Source organism: Camellia sinensis, chromosome 7 (assembly GCF_055761805.1).
Source record: "Camellia sinensis isolate YWXY chromosome 7, ASM5576180v1, whole genome shotgun sequence".
Classification (NCBI taxonomy): Eukaryota; Viridiplantae; Streptophyta; class Magnoliopsida; order Ericales; family Theaceae; genus Camellia; species Camellia sinensis.
In genome coordinates, this window is record NC_138967.1 from 164,834,931 (window position 1) to 164,841,572 (window position 6,642).

General features: G+C 32.7%; 1 non-coding gene across 1 annotated transcript; it reads left to right on the forward strand.

Annotated features, from left to right (window-relative positions):
- Nucleotides 1-4,210: 4,210 nt before the first annotated feature.
- LOC114292921 (uncharacterized) lies at nucleotides 4,211-6,386 on the forward strand. Its single transcript, XR_014334791.1, has 6 exons — nucleotides 4,211-4,524; nucleotides 4,711-4,782; nucleotides 5,010-5,117; nucleotides 5,275-5,355; nucleotides 5,949-6,002; nucleotides 6,126-6,386. It is a non-coding gene; the product is annotated as an uncharacterized LOC114292921 (transcript).
- Nucleotides 6,387-6,642: the final 256 nt, after the last annotated feature.

Here is a 6,642-nt window from a genome sequence, read left to right on the forward strand (position 1 = left end):
TCTTCTTCTTTTCTCTTCTTATTCTTCATAGAAACACTGTTGTGCTTTTGATTATTAGACTGAGTTGCTTATGGTCATTGAGATTTTCCTAGTCAAAGTTGCCACAACATGAAGGTACGAAGATTTCCTCATTTTATATTGATAGTTATTTCTGTTTGGGTGCCAAGAAAATGCAGGAATAATCAATCAAATTATAGAAATTTTGAGTATTGGTGTTTCATTATATGGGTTCAGTTAAAATGAGCCTGTCTTTGGTATTATGGGTTAGTTTAGTTTGATTTTAGCGGAAAATCGAATAAATAGCAAACAAAAGATTTAGAAAATTTATATTCTTGTGTTTGATTTTCTTGAATCAAATTGAGGACTTCTAGGTTGAGTTAATTTGGTTTTGGTGATTCCGTTGTTTTCCTTATTTTCCTTATATATGGCTGACATCATAGCCGCTGCAACAACTCAAACATTACTTCAGATTTCATTTTTTCCCGTTGAGAAAACACAAGAAAAACAGGGATGGGAAGAATAATATTTCTAAAAGATAGATGTTAAATCTCACCAGTGGGAGGCAAAATATTCTTCAACAAAATGAAGATAGCCGCTTCAGAACTAAGCTTAATCCTCTTTCGCACCACATACACAAACTGACCGACAGTCAGATCAGCAGAAACCAAGTATCTACTAATTATTTTATGGTTTCTTCTATAATGAATTTTTTTATGAGGGTGGGATTTCATGTTTTATGCAATATGTTTTGTTTTTCTTTTCAGCAGGGTATTTTGTAAATTTGAACATGGGTGGCGCAATTGGCTGCTAGTTTTTTTACTCAAATACAATTATTATTTATGTAAGAATTAATGGGCTTATTTGAGGTGATTGTTTTCATATTAATGTTTGTGTTGATTGAAGTTTTAATCCTTCTAGTCTCCAATTGTCTGCTAGTTTGTGATTCAGGTACAATTATTATTTGAGTGCTCTTTATTCTAAAATTTTTTATGGTAGAGGGTACTGACACTGAGTACATTTTCCTGTTAAGAATATTTGGTTTGGTTTTTATCCTCAATTATCAATATTTTGAAGTCTCACTTTCTAGTCTAAGATATATGTAATTTACAGATATTGCACTTGTGAAAGAGTGTTGGCTAATTGAGTGGTTCCAATTGAGTTTTAGTGTCAGAGTCAGCTCAAAATATATTTTTTTTCTCCCCCCCATTAATGGTTCTTTGTCATAATTTTACTTCTTAGTCTTTGATTTATTAGTTTTTGCTTGGTTTGTTCATCTTAACTATCAAAGTAATCAGTGTCAAGTGAATGTGCATGGAAGCATATCAATGGAGTTGTAGTATTAGTTTGAGCTGAAAGTTCATCAGTTCTTTGTCACTTATCTAGGTTGTGATCTTTACTTATTAGTCTTTTGAATGGGTTTGTTTCAATATTTAAATTTGGTTGTTTACTGAGTATCTTTGCATGCTGGTGCTCTAATTGATTAGTTATGTATGGTCCACTTCATTTTATTTAGTTTATCTTCCAGTCTCAGCATTTTTAAAGTCTACATTTAAACACTCTGTCTAGATTCTTCATTCATATGGTTAGAGCGACAGGTGTGCATAAAGATGCATATAGAATGCCAATTTTGGTTATTTCTGTTGGTTTTAGATGAAAATTTATCATTCTATTTGTCCTTCTGGCTTGTGATCTTCAATATGTTTCCAGTCTAACAATTAGCTGGTTGTTATTTTTTTTGGGTGTACTCGTGTAGTTTTAACTCTCAGAGTTGAGTGATAGAGTATTTGTGCCTAGTCAACAGGTTTAAGCTTAAAGTAGTAATGTTTCTTCATCTTTCTCTTTGATCTTTATTATTCTGTTGGAGGTTGGATAGCTTGTTTTGATTTTTCAAATTTTAGAGCATTTTTTAATTTCATTTAAAGGTGATCCCATTCTTTACAAATTCCAAATTGAGTTGAAAAGAAAAGAATATACACTCTTTTCTCAGTTAAGATTTTTATATTGGGGCCTAGTCTTGAAAACAAATTTTTTTTTAAAAAAAAATTGATTTCATCACATTGATATGTGGAGCCCATGGTGAGGGTATGAAATAATCAAAATGCAAGTGGTCTATTAGTTACTATGAAAATAATATTATGCTGGAAGTGGTCTATCAGATGTGCTTTGTAGAAGACTAGAATTTGATTTAAGCATTGGTTTTTCTGTGCTGTAAAAATGATGAATGTGTATTTTCTATATCCAAATTTCTATCATCTCTTGTGTAATTTGCTTAACAATAGATTCGGACCTTATAGCGTTCGATAAATAACAAAATTGAATAGATTATATAGCTGTTATATAGCTGTTCAATCTAATCCTTTATTGTTTATATAGCTGTTATGCTTAGTGAGTTAATTTTTTTTTCTTTTTTCTGTTCGATGAGATGCTCATGATCAAACAAATTAGTGTTTTTGATCTTTTCATTTGCATTGTTTTATGGCACTTGGAGGCCATTGTTCATCTATGAATGTTTTTCTTGGAAACCTGTAACAAGAATGGTTCGTGACAACATTTGATTTTCCATATTGGAGGCCATTGTTCATATCTTTAATTGTGCCACCAAAATTCTCAGTACATATCTTTCAATACTCTATATATCACTGCACTTCGACCAATACTAATTCGTCTCCAACTATAAAACATGATAAAAAAAAAAAATTAATCATCTTTTAGTTTTCAGATCTTCAATTGTCATTTAGTTATGTTCATTATGCTTAATTGGGCATTACTATTGTTGTTGTAATATATATTTGTGATAGCAGATTAGGAGAAGTAGAAAAGGCAATGGCCCTGTTTGGTAGAGCTGTGGGAAAGTACTTATAGCTTACGCCTTAACAGCTTATAGCTTATAACTATGAACATAAGCAGATTTCTAACTTATAAATTAAGCATCTCCTGCCCCACTCAAAGAATAAGCTGATTTCTGACTTACACAAAGCTATAAGCTGCATTGTTAAGCTAAACCAAACACATCAAAATAACTTAAATTAAGCTGAAAGCTGAAATAAGCAGCTTTTAAGCTGCACCAAACAGGCACAATGTATCACTATAAACAAGCTGGTGCTAAATCAGATCCTGATGTCTTGACTAAAGCTAAAAATCTTCTGGTTCATCTGAGTAAGTGTACTAAGGCCAAGATACAATGAGATTGAAACACACTATTGAAAAAAACCAGGCTTGCCATATCAGCTGGTGCTGATTCTGCCCACAGGTTAGCTATACACTTCAATTTCAACCTTTAAATGTTATGTTCTGTTTTCAAGGTTTGGTGCCACAGCTATAGGCTTGAAATTGACATGAGTTTTTTGTTTTGGTTGTTGGTAAGATTTTTGCATTGCAAGTTGAGGCCTTGCTGAAGCTGCATAGGCTTCAAGAAGCAGATGAAGCATTGACAAAGAGACCAAATTTTGACATGGATGATTGCACTCAATTCTTTGGGCCTATTGGTCATTCAAGTCTGTTAGTGTGTTGAAGATGCTAATTGTGTTTATTTAAGAATAGTTCAAAAGGTAAAAACTTACGGATAAAGAAAAGAGAGAAAAAGTTGCAAGTGATAAAAAATAAAATGTATATGTGGATGAGATCAATTTGGAGTATGATTCTCACTCATGATTTTTGATATTCATAGATGCAGTATGTATTGGGTTTAAGCCTTTTAATACCAGAATTAATAAAAATGAAAATCATATATATTAGCCAGTTTGCGATACGTATATCGGTTTATAACTGATTCATGATTTGGTTCACAATTGATACAATTGGTTCATGATTGATTATAGTTGATTTAGATACTATAAAAAAAAATTTGCTACTGGTGATTTAAAAATAAGTAAAATAAAATTCACAATTGTATCATCTGATTCCGGATACATATTGCTCAACAATTCTAATACCACAACCAATAATTTGTCTCTTGCTACCACTATTCACAAACCTTGATTCTTCATCACACAGTTAATTTTCTAACCACTTCACTATGCAACTTTCTACGCATATAAATTTGTCTAGTGCAAACATGAAAGCAGTTGACATTTTCAAGTATATTTAACATAAAAAGCTTATACTATTAATTTAAACTTGTTTTTAACTTTGAATTGTTAAGCCAAGATATGGGTTTTTTAATATATATAGACAATGACATATGTTGACAGATTTGATGATGCGGTGGTAGCGGCTTAAAGAGCAGCACGACTAGACTCAAGCAGCAAGGAAGTGAACATGGTGGGTAGGAGGACACGGGCAGTGGCAATGGCTCGATCCAACGGTAACGATTTGTTCAGGGAATAAAGATACTCAGAGGCTTGTGTTGCATATGGAGAGGGACTCGACCATGACCCCTACAACTCAGTGTTGTTGTGCAACAGAGCCACTTCCAAGTCCAATCTTGGTCAATTTGAGAAAGCAATCAAGGACTGGGCTGCTGCCCTTAATGTGCGCCCATCTTACAGGAAAGCCAGATTAAGAACAGTCAATTGCTATGCCAAGGTAACTAACTAACTACTAGTAGCCTATCCTATATGTCTATTTGCTGCAACATTTTTTTGAGTTTTTTTTATATTTATGAGCAGAATTTAAAAGGAATTGAATGCTCTTCGCACTACTAGAAATATGATGGTCTAAGTGCTTCATGTTTTACATGTTAATGCATCCTTTTTCTATGCTTGAAAATAGGTTATGGCAAGCAAGACAAAGATCTACATTGTGCTCGAGTATGTTGGCGAGGGCGAGCTTTTTGACAAAATAGTAAGGCAATGTTTTTTGAGCTTCTACTCTTTGAGCACCTATAATTTCATTCATAATATAATCAACTGTGTAATGCATTACATCTTAATTTAGGCAATTGCTCATGTCATGCTTACCATTTTGTTGTGGTAATGTGTGTTCTATTGTGGCTCATTTATGTAAATCATGTGGGTACCGAGTCTTGTATTTGTCTAATAATGTTCCCTTATTGACCCTTTCATAACTAGGCCAAACTAGGAAGACTTAGAGAGGATGAAGCTAGGAGATATTTTCAGCAGCTCATCAATGCTGTAGACTACTGCCATAGTAGAGGCATGTACCATAGAGACTTAAAGGTTTAACAAACTTTCTTACATGTTTCATTGATTAATTAATGTATTTATTCTAATTTTTTCCTATAAAAAAGAATTTATTATCTAACAGTAATTTGGTTTCTTTGGCTATCTATTCGACCATGACTCTGAAATTTGCATTACCCTGCATCTTTTGCAGCTCTAGAATCTGCTTCTAGACTCATTTGGTGTTCTCAAGGTTTCAGACTTTGGATTGAGTGCATTTTCCCAGCAAGTGCGGGTAAGTATTATGTGAGTTTGCAACAATTTCCTCATCTAAGAGCAGATTTTTTGCAGGTGGGTGTTAATAAATTGAACGTTAAATTTTTAAAAGTGGTTGCAGCACTGAGTCAATTTTGCAGTCTATTTGGTTTACTAAAATCACCTAGTCCAGAAACTACCTTTCCGCCCAGGAGTAGTGCCCTGCTCTGAAAGGAATTCCTTAAGAATAATGTGGCCATTAGTTTTTCTTCTGTCCTTCAGTGGCTTGTTCATTTCTTGTTTCTATTAATTTGGAAATGAACTTTTTTTTTATGATTTGTGTCTTTCCTTTCCCTCTTTTTATATTAGTTTCCCCAAATCAAGGAGGCAGTTTAGTTTTATAAGTTGACTTCTTCATAAGATTTTGTATCATGCATCATCTAGATTTCAACACTTTGAAAACATTCAGTGACCATTTTTTAAGACTTGATCTAATCCACATTGAGGTTATATGATCTCAATGTCATTCAGACACATAAGCTATGGATTGCTTAAACCTAACCCTCATTCATCAATATAAGTTAGTGTTGTGGCTTTGCTTAATCAAAGACTGACTACCTTTTTTAACTGTAGGAAGACGTACTGCTTCACACTGCCTGTGGAACCCCAAATTATGTTGCTCCTGAGGTATCAATTATGATGTCATGGAAATGGATGGTCGCTTTGATGCAAAAAAAAAATTCCTTTTCTTATTAGTTTCTTACATTTGTGATACTTCTTTCTTTCTTTCTTTTTTCCCCTTTCTATCAGGTGCTCACTGATAAAGGTTATGATGGTACAGCAGCTGATATATGGTCTTGTGGGGTCATTCTGTTTGTTCTTATGGCTGGATACTTACCTTTTGACGAGCCGAACCACATGGCTTTGAAAGCATTCAAGAACTTAGTTTTTCAAGTTTTTTTAATTTTTTAATATATGTAATCACAGTTAAATTTTTTTTATTAATTTCTTTGTATATACTTTTGAACATTTAACTTTCATTTATGAAATATATGACGTTATTCCATTCAATATATGGTTGTGATTCAAAATATAGTATATAGTATGTATTACATTCTTTAAATGCGCGTACAAAAATAATATTGATTATTCTTTAAATATGTCGAATTCTTTTTTTTTTTTTATCACGGGTTTTATTAGTTATTAATCACACTTAAAAGATGTGATCTAAATGTTTTTAATCACACTTAAAATGTATGATCTAAATGTTTTTAATCACACTTAAAAGATGTGATCTAAATGTTTTTAATCACACTTAAAAGGTATG